This window comes from Pinus tabuliformis, chromosome 5_2 (genome assembly GCF_031772625.1).
Source record: "Pinus tabuliformis cultivar Carrire ecotype Pingquan chromosome 5_2, CPIR1, whole genome shotgun sequence".
Classification (NCBI taxonomy): domain Eukaryota; kingdom Viridiplantae; phylum Streptophyta; class Pinopsida; order Pinales; family Pinaceae; genus Pinus; species Pinus tabuliformis.
The window spans coordinates 871,486,451-871,507,280 of NC_142306.1; positions in this window are offsets into that span (position 1 = coordinate 871,486,451).

Sequence of the window (20,830 nt, forward strand, 5' to 3'; positions counted from 1 at the left end):
ACTAAAGTGTTCATTGTGTGGGCGCGCACCATCTTCTCAGCGGTAGATGTACCTTCCGCTAGGTTCGACATCATCCCTCCTAGGGGTTGCACCTGTAATGCTTGTAACTGCACTCTAAGCACCCCCAACACAATTTTCTACATCGTCATCAACTCCTCCAGAGCACCCTTAGTGTCATCAGGTACTGGTTTTCTTCTGGCAAGAAAATCTCCCTCCAAGGTCTTTGTCATCTTTGTCTTTTTGCGTGTAGATGGCTGCTCCTAGACGTTCAGCCTCTTAAGTTGGGTTGATGTTGTGGTTAGGTCCATACGTTCCTATGTCTCCGCTTCCCCCTATATGTCCATCTTCATGGACATTTATTGATCCTCCATGATCTCTTCGGCGGGTGCAGTGGTGGTTTTTGTTGCTGCCTCGGTCGCCTCCTGCTGTGTGGCCACTTTCTGTTCCTGGCGTGTTCTTTCTGCCAAATTTATGATGCATAGCTTGATTTCCTTCTTCTGCTGTTGTGGTGCAATATTTTATAATTCGACCAAGTCTAGGGTGCGCCACTCTGGAGGCCATGCTTCCATTGCCTGGAAAATTTCATCATCCGCTATAATGAATGAAAGCTTTACCCACATTCAAGTTGGATCCTTTCGTGCCCGGATATATAAATTATGCATATCCGCCTTAAACTTGGTCGTGCTTTACAAATTGTTGTATACTGTCGAGGATAACCACAGTCTGTAGTTGATCCATGTCCAGATACTCACCTCCATAAATATCCGAAACACCTTGATCTCACAAACCCTCATGGCATCTTTTGTAGGATAGAGCGAGTTATACCTCATGGATTCAGGTAGGATCTTCTCAATATTGGGAAACTAGTTGCCCTTCAGCAACTCCCCTGCAACCAGCAGGATCGATAGGAGAAACCATGCGTAGTGGAAAGTCTTACCCTGCTCCTGGGCTTCCCTACAATTCGTCAAAAATTCGTCGTAGAGAAACTGTGCCCAGTTGAACTGAACCCCCTCTGCACACTGCTCCGCAAGCATAATGACAGATGTTGGCACCTCTTCTTCACGACATTTCCTCATGATCTTGCCAACCAATAACTAGGTGGTGACATGCACCCCTCGATCTTTGATACTTGCTATTACATATCCTCGATTCCGCTTCTCCATCTTATACTTAGCCTTCATGGCTTCTGCAAGACCCACGTCGCTACTCATTCCTACTATGGTTGTAGGAGTGTTTCCTTTAGTAGGTAACTTTGAAATTCTGTGTATTAAATCGGTCGTAATGGGAATTGGTCCTTCTAGCCAGAGATACCCATCATGTACTAGACATAGTAGCTGTCGGATAACAAAAATTGTGACATCTGCGCGGTGATAGTGGGGTATCCACCTCAGATTAAGTAATCCCGCCTTCTCCACACCCCGTAACCACTTCTGTTGTAGTAATTTCTCTGCAACCAATTGGGGAAGCTTATCACTGTCCGCGAGGTCCCAGCCTCTGAACTTGATATTCGGTACCTAGCCCAGCAGCAAACCGTTGAACCTTATTTCATCCAGAAGAAGCTGGGTCTGGAGCGTGTTCTTCATGGCCTCCATGTCCTTCGATATCTTAGCCGTCCCTTTCCATGGGGAGATGTATGGTGGTAGAATTATCGCCAAAGGTACTTGGAAAACATTTTCCTCTTCCTCATCTTGTGCTTCAATCTAGGCGATCAGGGCTTGTAAATCTTCCTCTTCCTCCTCGGCTTTAGTGGTGATAGCTTTGCCCTTTTAGACCATGGACAATTTACTGAATCACAGTGATACCTGGATTGGCCCCATAGTCTGCTTGTCCTTCTAGGGTCGCGACATGCATGGAGACTTGGGAACCTCTGGAGCAGCGGCTGCTTCTCCAGGCTCCTCCTAAGTCAGATGGGGCTACTCCGTGAATCTCACTCTGATTCTAGCAACTAACATGGTTTCTACCCTAGATTCGTTCAAGTACTTAGTCATGGGTGGCAAGGTAGCTTGGTGCTTGCTGCTCTGTACTGGCTTGACTCTCAAATATCCAAGTGTTGTTGTGAGGCTACCCCAAGGGGTTTTATAGTAACATTTGAATTTGAATTCGACCATTCCCTCCACTTATGAGTCATTAATATCTTCTTGGTGGTAGATCTTCGCATATCTAGCTCTAAATTCCAGTTGTAATGGCCCGCCTCCTGCTCCTTTCTGCCGTAAGTCAGCCTTATTGTCATGAAGAGTGACATCAACGGTCACCTCCCAGCCTACCCACATCCCAGCATAGCCTCTTATGTGCGACCGAGATCCTGGTGACCTACTGGCCTTGCACGGAACCTCCCATCCACGCAACTCTCCCGCAGACTTGCTTATAGTCTTGCGCCTTCTCTCAACTGCTTGGAGCACTGAAATTGTGCTTTCCACAGATAGTCAAGTGGTCGCACCCCAAGGGTGAGACTTCAACTTCCCTACTAGCCCAGGTTGCGTGCACCCTTCTCCTACCCTTTGTCCATTAGTGCATCTCGTTCTTCTTTGTATGGTGCACCCCCCTATTTGGTAAAGTGCAATCACAACCATGATAGTAGGGTTGCAATTGTTTCTATAATAGTAGGGTCGACCAGGCATGGTCTCATCATACCTAGTCTCGAGCAGCCTGCTTGTTCGACTCCAGTTTCTAGTTTGCTGATTCCTTCGCTTTCCCTCGTCAGTCATGCCCATTATTCATCGAGTGCGCAGAGTATCAAACTCCCTTACCAAACGGCTCGCTGTAACTGCCATATTCCCTTACCCAGGTCCCTATGTTCAGTTCGATCTGTTGGGGCTATGGTCAGGGAACTTCTCTTTGTCTTCCTAGTTTCATCTTGTCTAATCATTGATAGGGTCATCTTCGCACGCCTATTTTTGCTTATGGTCCTATAGGCCCATCAAACCCTTGGTACGTACAGATTCGAATTGGTTTGTTTCATCCAGCGAACTCTGTTCAGGATCCCGCATGTTTTTCCGAATGCTCCATCACGAACGACTGGCGGAATGCATCGCCTTTCTTGCTGCCACGTCAGGTTCTAATTTTTTATTCTTAGTTGGGAAGGTGGTTGTGCAACATACGTCTGCATCCCTTGCCACAGGTAGGTGCTCAAACCACTTCGTCCTTGCTGTCTCGAGCACGGTCGATGCTGGGGACCTCCAAACCGTACACGCACCCACCTTCTACCTTCATGCTAGTTCCACCTAGTCTTCTGATGCATACTCCACCCCTATGCAGTTGTCACATGCAGTGCCCCTTTTTGCACACCGTGCTGCTTTTGTTCTAGTATTGCAATTTCGCAGCAGTCTACGAATTCCACCACATTCATTGCACCCCCATCTATTGGCAGTTCCCTTGCTTCGATCATTATGCGTTGCAGTGATCTAACCATCATATTATAATTCAGCATTGTTACTTCATGCAATCGGTTCTGCCATCGCTCTATTTCTTCATCTGAATCCGATGTGCAGGAACTGTCGTGCTCCCATAAGATTTTCCCATCCACTGTCAGACGTACTCGATCCTAATCTCGTGCAATTATCTAATAGATGAAATCCAGCTCATCATCACTATCATCTTCATGCACAGGTTTGGTGTAGCATGCCCCTTAAGCCAGATCAAGTGGAACTACTATGCATAAGGACTTTTTCTTGAAAATCATTTTCTGCTTCTTCAGGTTAATGATGCCATTCATATCCATGGCCCAATCTATCCCTAATAAGGAAAAATAAGGGTTATTGTCATCCACAATTTCTATTACCTCAACATCTGTTTGGGTGCTTGTGCCTTCGATATGCAATTGTGCCTCACAATCTCCCCATGGGCAAGACCTTTTTTTGGTTTTCCATCTGTAATTGAATAGGGGATCACTGTAATGCGGGCCTACCCATGCGTTCCCATTTCTATTTAGATAGCACATTCACATCTGAACCCAAGTCTAGGATGACCTAATCCATCTCAAAGTCACCAATCTGTGCCGTCAATCACATTTCCTGCCTGGTGCGCAAAGCATGTTTTCCTAGTTTCCGGACCACGCGTGGTTCACCCGACCCTACGCACCTAGTTATGAGCTCTTGCAATCCCTTAACTACCTTATTGTCATGTAGCAACTTCATGCATGTCTCTAAAAAGGTAGTTAGCATAGAGGGATCCATTTCCTGCTCGGGTTGATCCTTACTACCTGAAGTAGAGACCTTCGCGAAGCTCTTCTTAGCTTCCATAAACATCTCCTTTGCGTGCTCCAAGTTGAAATCAGGTTTCTTTGTAGGGGCCTTGAAAACCCATGTATTTTCTGCAGTTTGATTTCCCTTACCTTCCCCTGTGGTTTTATCGCTTTTGAGCATCATGTTCACGTTGGGGTCTCCTTCACATGGTTCAGACCTCATCATCTGGATGTTCTGCATCAGAGTAGACTAAAGTACCCCTTTTTTGTGCATCTGTGCGATCAGAGTGGGAAAATCTATTGCTTCATGATCAAACTGATAATAATACGAACAACCTGTTCTAGTTGGGTTAATGCAGTCACACACGTAGTGCCCAGGTCCTCCACAATTATAACAGATTAACTATCAACACCCTCTTTTAGGTCTCATTCCTCCTCGTCCTTGTCCCCATCCCTAGAACCCACCTTGTGCTATTGCTGCAGCTAGATCTTGATGTCACACCTCAGTCTACATCCTGTAGGCTGGAGTTTGATTGATCAACAATTCATAACTCCCACAGTTTCATTCATTGTGACCTACTGATCTACAAAAATTGTAAAATAGTTGCTGGGGGGTCTATGTATACTTCTGCAATAGATGACAGTTGACAGATCCCGCAATAGAGCACGAGCACTGCACTTGGCCCTACCTGTGTCTCTGGTCTCAACGGCATTGGTCGCTCCCCTACCAAATAGTTTGCGAATACTGAGCAAAGATCCTTATCCTCGCCCTGACATTTACATTTTATGCACCACACTTCTTTGTGTGCTTCTAGCTAGGGTGGCCTATCCTGTTTCAAATTCTGCATCTCCAAGCATAGGTTTTGTAGTTTCACATGGATTTGTTGGACTCCCAACCCAGGATCCTATATCGGGGTTTCGTGCAACCTCATCGCTATTTCCAATGCTTCTGCCAGGGTTGAAAGCTTCTGTTGTGATAGTGTCATCCTTAGATGTGGTGTCAAAGACACCAAAAACCACACGTGGTGTTGTGCATCCATTAACATCATATTAGCCTCACGGATGGTACTCTTCAGTCTCTAATATAGATCCCAGGGGGTTTCACCTGGAAGCATCACGATCTCCTTGAATATGATGATCGACTGTGTCTTTGATTTCGGCCGACTAAATTTTTTGTTTAATGCAAGCTGGATTCCTGCTATCCGAACATTCGGATGATCATTTGAGTTTTTGATATACCAAAGTCAGAGCGCGATCTTGCAATGCACTTACCAAGGTGGCCTTCTTAATGTTATCATCGATAACTTCGTGTGATTCCCACACTGCTCTTACTACGAACCAAAATTGATCAGGATCTTCGCTCCCTACCCCCCTAAATATAGGCAACTTGACCGCACTCGCATGCTAAACCATTGGTTTGATGGAGGTGGCATGGGCAAAGATGGAGGTGAGGGAGATGACATGAGTGTTGCTGTTAGTGGAGATGATAGCTGTGGAATGCGTTGTCTTATCAAACTAACTGCACTCCTTGGAGAGGCCCAAGTGCAATCTTGCTCGCCCTCTTGTGGAGGCGAAATTAAAATATTGTTTCTTAATCCTTTGATACCCTTTTAGGCTCTCCCACTCCATGTCATTCCACTCATTTATGGATTCGCATCACCTGTTTTTCACACAACAACATCTTAATCCAGGTATTCAGGGATTTGATGTACCTACCTCATGGTCCCTTGAGAAAATGCCACTCAGCTTCATTGTAGCTCACAGTTCTATCTATCGCGAACTCAGTGATAAACCATCCTATTACCTGATCCAGCCAATGATCTATGGCTCATGCGATCTTATCTTCAGATGCCTCTAGCCTGCATACCAACTCTGGAGTCCACACTATGGGTTGCTCAAGCTTGCACCTTCCCTGACTGTCTGCTAGCCTTGCGATCCAATCATATAGCTCTGAAGAGAAAGATGCAAAGAAGATTTCATGAATTTCCATATATACGTAGTGATCCAGCCACCTCTTCTCAGATATTTGTGGGGTTTTGTTTTCCTGTACCACGAACTCGTGAAGCTTCTGATCCAACCAATCTTCAATCTCTTTCTTCATAGGGTTCTAGTGTTCCGACATTAGACATCCCTTAGGCAAATCCCGGCCCTGACAATGGAACCATTTGTTGGCTTATTGGGGCCTGGCCCAGGTTTGGAAGTGTTTTGGCCAAACAAATCCCACACTACCAGCTCTTTAGGCAACAATCTGTGAAGCGCGGACCGAAGTCTGTCCCGAGGTAGTATGGGAGGGTGCTGGAACCATGTTTCTGCACCCTAGGGATGTCTTGATGAGGACTGGAAGGGTCGCGAACCGATCTGTGCACTCATGCTATGCTGCACAACTGTCTGGCCCTTGCGTAGGTCTATGACAAGACACTTCCTAGATTCCTTATTATTATTGCAGCTATTATAGATCTGATCTAATTCTTAAAGTCTTAATCAAACATTCAATAATTATAACCAGTGCATGCTACCATAGATCTTAAAGATATGCATACAACCATAACATGAGAATAAACATAAAGATTTGTGACCAGATGCACTATAATTCAAAACCACTTATCTTTATTAGTCTTTTTTTCAGTACAACCCAATTACACCCTGCGCACTCAGTTGCAGGGGTCCACTTACATAGCTATGGACTCTACCAGACCTCTGCGCAGATAGCTGCAGAGCCTACTCTTACTACTGCCAACCACGACTTGGACATACAGACTCAGAGCACTCTGGCCTTTACAAACCCATACACCTTAAATCTTAATCAAAAGCTACCATCTACCCTTAGAACCTTGCTCTATTTATACATTTCCATGGTCCACGGAAAATGGGCAAGCCGACTCGATTTCTATTATTTTACATTATTTTCGGGTGAACAACCCTTTGACTTGACCTATTACAATTTGCGCTCTGTGCACTTCGTGGAACTTTTACAATGTCAATACCCAAAATTGTGGGCTTTAAGCCCCAAAACTATTACGTGGGGGATCTGCTACCCAACAACAGGTTTAAATAATTTAAGGCTCTGGTGGAAAACCAAACAGAGAAGAAGATAAAGGTGTTGAGGACAGATAATGGTGGAGAGTTTTACAGTAAGGAATTTGAAGAATTCTGTAAGAATTGTGTTATAGCACGGCAGAAGACTACTCCATATACACCTCAGAAAAATGGAGTTATAGAAATAATGAACAAGACATTGATGGAAATGGCAAGAAGCATGCTCAATGGTGTCGGGTTAGGACAAGAATTCTGGGTAGAGGCAGTGAAGACAACACGTTACCTGGTCAATAGATCACCTTCATCAGCGTTGGAGGATAAGACTCCACAAGAGGTATGGACTGGTAAGAAACCCTCTCTTTCACATATGAGGGTATTTGGATGTGATGCATATGTACATGTTCCAAAGGAGAAATGAACCAAGTTGGACATTAAATCTAAAAAGTGCATCTTTATTGGTTATAAGAATGTTTTAAAGGGTTATAAGCTTTGGAACCCATCAACAAGGAAGGTTGTGTACAGCTGAGATGTGGTGTTCAGAGAGGTGAAATATGTTATTAAACATGAAGTTTAACCAAAGGAACCTAAGAAGATAGAGTTTGAGCTAAAGGAGGAAGAATTAGACTCTACAGCAAAGGAGGAATCAAAAGATGAAGAGCCATAAACTCTGGGTGTAATAAGATCAGTTTGAGAAAGAAGGTAGCTAGAAAGGTATAGTCCATCTACTTTCTGTTCAAATTTTTATTTATCTATTACTAATGATGATCCTAGAATTGTGAAGGAAACAGTACATTCAGAGGATGGAAAACTTTGGAAAGAGGCCATGGTTGATGTAATGGCATCTTGCACAAAAATGAGGCTTGGGATCTGGTGGATTTGCTGGCTAGAAGGAAACCCATTGGCAGAAAATCAGTGTTCAAGAAGAAGACAAATGCAGAAGGAAAGGTGGAGAAATACAAAGCTCGGTTGGTAGCAAAAGGTTATTCCCAGGTGCCAGGAATTGATCTTGGTGATATTGTTTCTCTTGCTACCAAGATAACTTCTGTTAGATTACTTTTATCTGTTGTTGCTGATTTTGATTTTGAGGTAGAACAGATGGATCTGAAGATAACATTTCTTCAAGAGGATCTGGAAGAGGAGATCTACATGAAGCAACCTAAAGGCTTTATAGTGAAGGGTAAGAAAGAACTGGTATGAAAGTTAAAGAAGTCTCTGTATGGGTTAAAACAGTCACCAAGGATGTGGTATCAGAAATTTGATACATTTATACGGGGACTTGGCTTCACCAAAAGCAAAGAGGACCACTGTGTGTATTTTAAATTAATTGGTGACCATGTTATTTATCTGGTCTTGTATGTGGATGATATGTTGTTGGTTGGAAATGACAAAGAAATTATCTAGGATTTGAAGACCCAATTGGCCTCCAAATTCGACATGAAAGATCTTGGTGCTGCAAACTATATTTTGGGCATGGAAATTAAAAGAGATGGGCAAAGAGGAAGCTCTAGTTAAACCAGAGGACATATGTCGAGACAATACTGCAGAGGTTTAATATGTAGGATAGTAAACCAGTGAAGGTTCCTATTCCTGTAGGTGTAAAGTTATATGTTGAACAGTGTCCCAAGACACAAGAAGAGGAAGAGGATATGTCCCATGTTCCATATGCAAGTGTAGTCGGTAGCCTAATGTATGTAATGGTCTGTACTAGACTAGACATTGCACATGCAGTGGGAGTATTGAGCAGGTTTATGTCAAAACCAGGGAAGGAGCATTGGACAACAGTGAAGTGAGTTTTCAGGTATTTACGTGGCACTAGTGATTATGGTTTGTGCTATCAAGGAAGACCAAGATTGGATAGAGTTTTGGATATCCATGGCTTTGTTGATGTAGACTGGGCTGGAGATTTGGATCAGAGAAGATCTATAAGCAGGTATGTGTTTTATCTATTTGGAGGTGCAGTCAATTGGATGCGTAAGAAACAATCTGTAGTGGCACTACAAACTACAGAGGCAGAATACATGGCAACCACTCATGCAAGCAAGGAAGCAGTTTGGTTGCAGAGATTGTGTTCAAGTATGGGGGTTAGTACAGGGAGCTATAAGGATAGACTGTGACAACCAAAGTGCAATTTTCTTGGCAAAGAACCCTACTTGTCATTCAAAGACAAAGCACATTGATGTTCAATATCACTTTGTGAGGGATATGATAGAAGACAAAAAGGTGTTGTTGGTAAAGGTGGACACTTTGAAGAATACTGTAGATGCATTGACAAAATCTATGAGCTCTGAGAAGTTCTCCTAGTGTAGGGAAACAATGGGCATTTCACGGCTAGAAAAATGACTAAGCTCTCCTATCGCCCCCTATGGAAAGAAGACAACAAGTGGGAGGATGTTGGGTTGTGTTATATTCTTTCCATGACTAACCTACGCAATGAACCGGGGGGCTAGAGGGAGGGTGGAGCCCCCCCTTCGTTGCGCCGATTTCATAGTGGGGGGGTCACAAGGGGGGGTGGTAGCCCCCCTGTCCAGGGGGTTTTAGGGGAGTGGGTAGTCCCCCTCTACGGGGTCCTAAGCAGTGCCCCGTGAAATTTTTTTTTGGACCCTATATTAGGTTGTGCAAACCTACCTATGGTTTTTGGTCCATGGTTTTGGACATGATGGTTTTCAGTCCATGGTATTGGATGCTTCAACATGTATAAATATGTAATGTAACATTGAAAGGAATGTAATGAAAAATGAAGCTAGTAGTCGCGGTTTTTGGATCCAGGGGAAAATCTCTATGTATATGTGTTTTATGTTCTATGCTATCACATTGTTTATTTTATGTGTTTTAGAATTCTTATGCAGGTAATTTCTGTACAAGGTTAAAACCTACACTTTTCCACCAATCACTGCTTGGCTCAACACTCACATATGTTGTGAGTGGGTCTTTAACAGAACTCACACTAATTCCATATGTCCTTCTTTGGCTTCATGGTGTTGTTCATTTATTGTGGCTTTGGCAGGTTTGCCTAGGTCACCCCTCCTTGGCTTTGTCCTTTGTTGGGGGCACCTTTCCCTTGCTTCGTATTCACAAATCCAAAGTCTCATATCTTCTTTTTAAATTTCTACTCAATCTTGACACCATATCAATAGGTGGTGTCTAGTGATGATATGTCCAGGAACTCCCTCTCATCATGGATGTACTTTTGTAGACAGTCACGGTACTTGAGTACCAAATGCTAGTCAAAATCCTTGATACCCAACTTCATGCGAAGGGTATGAAAAATATGTGTGAATCATCACATCTTTGTCCCTTACCTACCATAGTGTGGTCCACTTTATGTATTTATCTTCATAGCTCCCAACACGGTAATATTGTTCCTTGATGGCATCTAAAAAAGAATTCAAAGTGGGTATCACTGAAAATAGTGAGGGTTCACTCTTATCCTTCTATTCACAGTAGATTTCCCACTAGTCCTTGACATGGGGGGTTGCTTTGAGGAGTGCAAAAGTAATCTTTTCCAACAGATTTAACCATCTATTTGATGTCTAAATCTATAAAGACATGAAATATGGGAATGTCAAAGTTGACTTGTACCTTAAAGGGAGTGGTTCTTCTAGAGTGGTTGTTATACAGATATGCATCACATGTGGGTAACCGTCAAAGAATATGGGAAAAGTTATCCATCATCGCATTCCTGTATCACTCAAGGGCTTCCTCGAGCAATATTTTGAAAGGATCTCCTACTTCGTCATATTTAATTTCTTCTTCTATGGGAGGTAGTTGGGGTTTATGATGTTGTTCTTGCAAAGGTTCAACCAGTTCGAGCCCTAACTCCTTATACCCTGACCTCGTTGGGGACATGAAAATAAAAACAGAGAAAGAGTAGACTACTCTGATACCAATGATCCAGACTTACAGAGCAATGCAATAGAATATCTATATATATATATATATATATATATATATATATATATATATATATATATATATATATATATATAGATATATATATATATATATATATATATCTATATATATATATATATATATATATATCTATATATATATATATATATATATATATATATATATATATATATATATATAAGTATAAACACCGAGATGTAGTAGAAATAAAACTTCATTTCATTAATATCAAAGAATTGAAATATGCTTACATACATAATGGAAATAAACTAGGTCGGGTAATGGTAGCTTATCTCTGAGAAGAGATGTGGCAGCTACATGCCTCTGAACTATGCTACAATGAGGCTCAGGGGACTTTTTATTATTGAATAGAAGGGAAAACCCTAAACAACCAAAACCCTAACTTCAATAGATGGAACGCCAAGAGTTTGTGGGCCCCATTGGGGTTAGTTGGGCAGCCAACTTATGTTACACAGTATTTTATCACACCTCATGCAATCCCCCATGACATACCCCAAAGTGCTCGAAACATAACTATAATGCAGTGTACTCATTCATATATGTAGTTCAGATCCTTCCTAAGACATTGATTGGAAAATTCCTTGAGCTTCCCTTGAAGGAAATAGCTCTAAAACCCTAATTTGAGAATCATCACCCTTATGAGACTAAAAACAATGATGGTCACCTGTTTCACTATACTTGACCCGTGATGGCATCGATTTGTTCACTTGTATACCTGCGATGATCCCAAAAAGGAAATTTTCCCAAAGAAGATGAGAAGCTCTGTGATTTAGAAGCTTCCAGAGCAATGAGCTAGAGGTTGTTTGGCATAGATGAGGTTGAATTATCCCAACTTAGCCTCTTGGTCTTATCCCAATGAGCTACCTCCTTGAGATAAGGGCCTACTCCTATATTTGGAGAGATCCTAACTCCTATTCGAATAGAGCAAGAGGGTAGCTCTCTTATTCCTACGACACCCCCTCCAAGTAGTTTAGTCACCTCTTTTGATTGGAGTTAACTGCAAGATATCGTCTTCCATCTTATGTGCCTTTCTAGATTACAATACAGGCTTACCATATGGTCATACCTAGCACAGTCATAGACATATATTAGCATCCTGTCCTCAAGTGCTTGACAAGATTTAGGTTCTCCTCAGCTTTTCCCCGTCACCCAGATTCTATTAGCTTTTAACAAAGGAACTAGTCAACCGTTAGGGATCCTTCCTAATTTTCCTATTACTTTGGGAGGAAATATTGTCTATATATATGTGATGGTTGTCCAACACCCTTTATATTTTAATCTACTCCTTGGTCATGACTATGTTTGCATCATTGGAGCTCTTGTTTCCTCCCTCTTTTGAGTGATGTGTTTCCCACTTGAAGGAAGCATTGTGATCATTGATCAGCTTACATTCATTGGTCCTAAATGAAATCCCAATCAACCATAATCCCTAAGTGGTTCTCATATGCAAGCGGTATCATCCCCGCCATAGGTCAATTATGTGGCCACCTGATCCATGGCCACATCTACTGATGATCTAGTAGGTGATGTGGTACACCATGTATTGTGGGCATTGGAGCTTGAATTTTCATTTGGATCCTTGGACATGTATCCCTTTCGGAGTGTTGTTCTCCCATATGATGAGAAACTATTGGAATCCATGGCTTCTTATGGGTTTTGATCAAGGGAATTGGATCATAGTTCTTTGTCTTGTGTCAAGCTCGTTAAAAAATGAAACAAAGACCATGGAGCATAGTTCTTTGTCTTGTGTCAAGCTCGTTAAAAAATGAAACAATGACCATGGAGTAGAGTTCCTTGTCTTGTGTCAAGCTCTTTAAAAAATGAAATAAGGGATATGGAGCAGAATTCCTTGTCTTGTGTCAAGCTCCTTAAAAAATGAAACAAGGGATATGGAGCAACGTTCCTTGTCTTGTGTCAAGACCCTTAAAAAATGAAACAAGGGATATGAGGATAGTTCTTTTACTATGTCAACCTTATTAAAAAGTGAAATAGATCCCCATGAGCATAATTCCTTTACTTGAGCCAAACTCAGTAAAAAATGAAACAAGATTTCATGAGCATGGTTCTTTTCTATGTCAACGTTAAAAAATTAAAAAAATCCCCTTCCAATTCGAGTCTTTGATTAGATCTCGTAAAATCCCAGTTTTGTCTTTCACTTGATCTCATAAGTGAATCTTCCTTCCATCCACTTAGGTGAATGAAATGAATCTTGGGGGGCATGTACCTCGAATTGAGTCATTATGTTGGGGGCATTCAAACTTATTTCAAACATAATTTATCTCTGTTTCAAGCTTGTGTAAAAATGAACCCAAATGCAAGCATAGTTTCCCATGTTTCAAGCTTGTGAAAAAATGAAATCATCCTCAATTATACTCAAGCATAGTTTCCCATGTTTCAAGCTTATGTAAAAATGAAACCATTCCCACTTTATATCTCATGTTTGCTATTTTTATGAGCCAATTTTTTTCATATGAGCCTTGGTTTTTTCATTCCATCATCATCATATCTTTGGCCGATCATACGCTTTCACTTGGTTGCTTTACCCTTGCCAAAGGAACATCTGTGATGAGTGGTCTTATTAGCTAGCCTCTTGACCATTACATGTTTTGAGCAATTTCATCGTTACCGGAACTAGTTGCTATCATTTTATACCACTCGTTCCTCCATGTGGAGTCCACTTTTAGCTCTTTTCAAACTCCAAAAATATGAAAAGATTTTCGAGTACTTGTATTTTTGAACTCGATAAAGTAAATGAATTGGTGTTGTGTCACTATACATTTACCCCTTTTTCAGGCTGAGATTTACTATTTACGAAAAAGGTACACCTTGGTCGGTATGGTCAAGAGTTTCTCTCAAATATTTTTTTCTACCTTTTTGGATTCAAGGGACAAATTACGAAAAGGGACATGATGGAGTTTTCTTTTTTTCGTATTTTTTCCAAACTCTCTAAAATATGAAAAAGACACCAAGCTACTCTTCCATCCGACTTGTAAAAGTTAAATGACGAAAGACTTGTCACCATGATGAGCCTGAGTTTCTCCTTCCTAGGACTTGTAAAACCTACTAGGATGGATTCATCAGAAGGGTGAACTTATATGACAAGCATATGGTATCCTCTTCAATCTTGTTTAAAACTAAAGAGGTACTCGCTAGAAACAGTGAGGGGAAAATGAAGATGAAACATCCTTTGTATAGGCAACATGTCACTCTTGAACATGAAACTCTTCTTCTTCTGTGTTAGGTTTTGGATATCCTCACTTAGTCACTTCTCCTTCTGGTTTTGGGTGATCTATTTTGCCTCTCATTCCCCTTCATCATTATGACCCTTACTCCTATGTTGAGTCAAATGGTGCCAACTCCAGAGTCATGCTGCCAATATGTTCAAGAGAAGTTTTATCTGTAGTCTATTACCTATACATTGTATGATTCTTTGCTACAGTCTTGGATGCTACTCATTTCATTCCACTTTGTTCCTTGTTTCGTGTCAATGATGGGGGACTCATTATGACCCTCCTTCGATGGGTCACTTCCTGTCAACTTTAGCTCATTATCCAGGAAGATGAATTAGAAGTTCCCTTTTAGTATCTTAGAGCTTGCATGCCTTAATGGCAAGTTATTCACTATTGGCTTTCAATCAAGTGATTCCATGAGTCTTTAACTTTAGCTTCGTTATCACATTCACGGATTACACTATCGTACCTTGAGAGCCATTGTCATTATGGGTGGTTCCTCTCGTGCCTGTTAACGGTCCACATCAATGGCCAGTAACCAGGTGGTTTTTTAACATGTTTGACTGCAACACATTCATTCGCATGTTAGAATTCATATTTTGATCAGGTTTGGATGGAACGTAAAACTCAGGTTGTGTGGACTTGTGTATTGTTCATGATTGTACACATGTTTCTTCTATACAGATGGTTGTGACCATACCATGGGACTTTACATTTATGATGATTCTTTTATATGGGATGGCTATGTCCATGCCTTGTATCTTAAATTACATATAATCCTTTTGTATTGGATGGTTGTGCCCATGCCATGGATCCGTTCATATAGTCCTCGTTATTCGGATGGTTGCATTCATACTGTGGATTCATGTTTTGATATCACATATGTATATGTATATGTATATGTTTCCATGATTCACAGGTCTCCTGGCAGTGTTTTCTTCTCGTCCTTCCAAAAGCTCATAAAGCATCTCAATCATCATTCCTCATTCTGCCTTCATGCTTTAGGGGACATCTGTTACATAGTATTTTGTCACACCTCCTGCACTTCCTCGTGGCATACCCTAAAGTTCCCAAAACATGACCATCATGTAGTGTACTCATTCATATATGCATTTCAAATCCTTCCTAATTCATTGATTGGAAAATTCCTTGAGCTTACCCTGAAGGAAATAGCTCTAAAACCCTAATTTAAGAATCATCACCCATATGAGATTAAAAATAGTGATGGTCGCATGTTTCACTATACTTGACCCATAATGGCATTCCTCAGTTCACTTGTATACCTGTGATGATCCCAAAAAGGAAATTTTCCCAAAGAGGATGAGAAGCTTTGTGATCTAGAAGCTTCCAGAGTGGTGAGCTAGAGGTTGTTTGGCATAGATGAAGTTGAATTCTCCCAACCTGGCCTCTTTTTCTTATCCCTATGAACTACCTCTTTGAGATAAGAGCCAACTCTTATCTTTGGAGAGATCCTAACTCCCTTTCCCATCCTATAAATTCATCCTCTCCCATTCCCAAATGGTTGGTCTATGCCTATTTGCGCACATATGCTAAGATTGTGCCTATATGCTACTGATTTGGCTTGGAGAAGGAGTGCTTGGAGATATTAGCTCAGACTTGGATATTGATTTAAGGATAGCCTATCAACATCAACGCTTGGTTGTATGCTTCCCCTTATTTTCTATTAATATACAACTGCGGGTTCATTTTCCATAAATGTGTATTCTCATGTATCATTTAGCTTAAAATTCCTTCATCAATTAAGTAGATTTCTTTTGATTATGCTATGTGTATTTTCATGCCTTGTTGTGTCTTGATCTCTTGTGCAGGTGCATAAATGCTAAGAGCAGCAAGAATGATCCCATGGAACGAGTGATCCAAAGTCTTCAACAAAGGAGATCGGGATAGCATCATAATGAGGTAGGCCATATTCTTCATCTCTCTTTTCAATTGCAACTTAGGAAAGTGTCTTGTAGATTGTCACCTTGATTTCTAGACCCACTCATTGGACTAGAGGGAGTTTCTTTGTCCGCGGAGAGGATTTACCTAGAAAACCACTTCTCAGGGTCGTAACGTGGTCATATGATCTCTGTTTGGTGTTACGATACCTTGTTTAAAAGATCTCTCTGAGTACTACAATATTTTCTATAGGCTCTCGCCTGTTATTATGAACCTGATGTAGACCTCAAAAAACGAAATTTAGGGGCTCAAAACAGCTTTGGAAGTTCAAGACCCAAAAAACTGCTAAATATAGTAAATGTTGTTATAATCAAGGAAACAAACGAAATCAACTAGAGGTCTAGGTGGAATAGGAGGGTGGCCCCCAATATCCACCTGGATTATGTGTGTGCATCAATGGCAGAGATTTGTGATGACTTAGCTTCAGGGTGACGTGGTAGTAACAATCCCAAGTGTGTATTGTATTGGCCTAATACAAGAGGACACATGGAGAGAGGTCGCCAGAGCTATCATGTAAGATTGGGGACTATGGACCAATCAGAGTTATTAACCATGAAAATTTTTGGCCCACCATGACACGCGTTATCACTTGCAATATTTCTTTGAAATTAAATTCCTAAGTTTAGTATTTCAGTGTGGGGTCCTAAAACAACATTGATTTTCCAATTTTAAACAAGTGTTGTCTTTTAGTTTGAAAAAACTCATCACTACAATTTACATATAAACGTGTTACCAAATTAAGAGAATATAATGATGTATACCATTTCAAAAGTTTGCTTTCATGTATTTCCAAGCACTCAATCTCCAAGTCATATTAAACTACACTACCAAGTCGAGTTAATGAGTATCTAAGTCCACCAAGCATCAAATACCAAGTCCATAATGTTGATGAAGAAATGTTAATTTCGAATGGCCATCCCAATGTTATGACAATCATCAAGAAAACACATAGAGGTAATCAAAGCTGGTAGGGGTAAGAGCACGCAATTTCTAGTTCATAACTAAGATTGAGTGTCATTTATCATGCTATGTATTAGTTGAGTGTCATTCAAGTGCCTTAGTTGTGAAGATAAGTATCAAGTGTGTCCAAGAAAAAGCCTATATTTCCCTTAGATATGCACAAGTGCACACAAAGAGCATCCAACATTGTGAAAGAGTACCAATTATCATAAGCAAACACTAGTTTCTAGGAATCAAAGCATGTATTCCTTCATTTAGTAGATATTCACTGATAGTGAGAGGGTTAGTAGGAAAAAAGTATTTATTGTTTTTGTTCTACTTATATCTATCAAATTTCACAATTTTCTCTACGACCTAGTTGGGTTTAATTATAAGAAGGATCCATGGCTTTCAGTTTACACTTTGAAGCCATGCCTCTTTGATTTGAAGTAGTCTAGGAAGTGCATATTGGTATTTCACAGGTTTTAATTGAAATTTGTTATTGAAGTTAGGTGCATATTTCTATATTAAATCATCATATCAAAGCATCAATGTCAATTTAGCATGCCTATGAGAGTACATAGCTACCAAAAATGACTCCAAATCATTATCATATGTGCACATGTTGTTGCAAATTGTGTGTTGAATGCAACCATTATCAAAACCCTTTCAAACCCTAGCATCATACATACTCCATGTTAGTGATATAATGGTGTACTGAAAACAAATAGTGTTCAGGATCTTGTTAATATTTTGATAAAGAAAATGGATATTTTCTTACTAGTATTGAAATAAATTGGATACAGAGAAAAAAAAATTAAGTGGCTAAGTTATCTAAATGTTAGCAGACTATGGCAAAGGTGAAACGATATTTTCACGTTAGAAAGTGTATACAATATTTCATTCATATGACTTATCTGAAAATGTGCAAAAAAATAATTATGCATTCCACAATACTGTGAATGAGATTGTACAAAAGGCTTTTGTATTCCAAGGCTAAGAAATCAACATCCATATGAGAGAAATTTGGTATAGATTATTGAACTTAATGTTGACAAAGACTCAATGGGAGAGAACATATTGTATACCTTCAATACACAATTTTGTGGAAACAACACAACATCAACATCCCAAGGGATCAATATCCGTGTTAAAGATATTTAAAGGAGATTCCATTCATATTTTAAGGCACAATTTCTTACATGATTCTTAGAAACAAAAAAATAAACCTTATCTGAATCAATTCTAGCATTTGAGACATCATTTGAGTATATATAAGTAAAGCATTTTCAAGGTGGAAATCATCTAATAGGAGGCAGTGTATATCCAAGCATTAAAATCAGTAGGTTAAAGATATAACTATGATTTATATGAGGTCAATGGATAACAGAGGTATTTAGCATTCCAAGATATCAGATCCATATTTTAAGGCATAAAAATTTCAATTCCTTATTCTTTGAGAAAATATCAACACTTGAGGATTTCAAGTCAAGAAACTTGGAAACAGGGGAAGATTAGTAAAATATAAATTCCATTTTCGAGAGTTTATCTATTTTGAGGATGGAAAAAGAGCATCAATTCATCATTTCAAGGCACCAAATTTGAATCTTTTTTTTGATCCAACAAAGATGGAGATAAAGTTTTCATGAGTGAAGGTACATGAATATTGGTTATGAAGAGAAACTATTAGGTCATAAAATCAACATATGGTAATCAGATTCCAAATTTTTAGGATGAAGATCAAGCAACGAAAAGAGGACTAATTCAAAATTAGACTCCAACTTCAACATTTGTGACACATTATTACAACTATTATTTAGGATTTGATTTTATTTAGAATTATTAATTTATTTTTGTTTCTAGATATTAGCAATAGATTGATTATTATTTTTATTATTTAAGTCACAATTTGTAATGATTCAAGGGTTCAGACTTTGAAAGAAAAAACCATTCGTATTTATAGGATATATTTTTAATATAGATCAGAGTTTCCAAGGCAGCATTACTTGGAGAAATTACTCAAAGATTCTTGTTCTGGGGGTTTACATTCTATTTCCAAGTGAATGTATTTCCCTCTATAATTAATGGAATGTTTATTCTTCATATTTGAATGAAAGTGGATGAATATAAAATTCATATTTGATGTTCTATTTCATTACATACAATTATAATCACCCTATCTTTCTAAAGTTAAATCAGAATTCATTCTTGTTTAATGTTGTGCCTTAATGGACTATACTTCTTGATTCATCCACCATACTACAATAAATTAATCTCTAATAGAACATTGTCTAACCTGTCATTGAGAGTTTTTTGTTCATAAACCAGTTCTTGAAAATAATTTGATTAATATCTTATTATTTTGACTCCATGCCCAATGGATTTTCTCTATGTCCAACCACTCTCTATAACCCTTACCCTACCAATGATCTGGCCACTAATATGAGCACACAACTAGTTGTTGAAAGGACACTGGACAACTAAGTTATAGAGAGATCCCTCTCTGGGTTGGAAGGGTTATCTTCCAATCTAAAATATTGCTTCAATTTTACGTCTAGGTTTTCCTTTCATGTCTGGGAAAATTATGACATGATAACATTTTGGAATCATTGTCGAGGAGGCAAAGGCTTCAAGTAAATTACCTGAGAGAACAACAAAGGTCCAAATTTGATCATTCATGGTGAACAAGGATCAAACATAATCAGGCTCCGCATCATTGACCCGAAGGCTCCAATCAAGTTTCAAATGAAATTCAAAGATTTCAATGGAGGACAAGCCTTATTGACAAAGACATGAAAGGACACTACCGAAAAGCAAAGTATCAAAGCTCGATTTTTCTCCATATAATATTATTTTTTGTTAATTACTTCTTGTATTTTCCTAAACATATCAAAATAATATTCCTTTTCTTTCTCCATTTAAATAATGACCATATATATGCACTTGTATATATCATTCTCTAAATTTTGTAGGTATACCTTCTTCTTTCATTGTTGATCTTGACCAAGATCTTTTATCTGAGCCATATGATGTCCATGACCAGTCTTGTGAGCCTCATATGATCAAGGCTGATATTACACCTCATGTACATAATCTTGTTCCCTCCAAGATTCAAGAGAGATATAGACCCTTAATATTTCCAAATACCTTCCATTATTTACCTCCAAAGCATTACAAATACCTTCCCAAGTTTGATGGGGAACTTGACAACCTTACAGTTGAAAAACACATCCAGGCCTTTGAGCATTTCACACATCTTTTTGAAGTTGAGCATGATGACATTTACATGAGAGATTTTTCTTAGTCATTGCAAGGGGATGCCAAGGAGTGGTTTAGGCATTTGGAACCTAAAACAATTGATTCATGGGAGGAATTGATCGATCTCTTTCTGAAATTTTGGTGTGAGAGGAAATCCAAGGATCAACATCTTCCAATGTTTCATGTCATAAAGATACAAAGGGATGAAATTGTCTCTATGTTCAATAGGAATTTTTTTAGTTTTTATCATAAGATGCCTAAAGACATTTAGCTTTCTCAAGATGCATCCATGTTG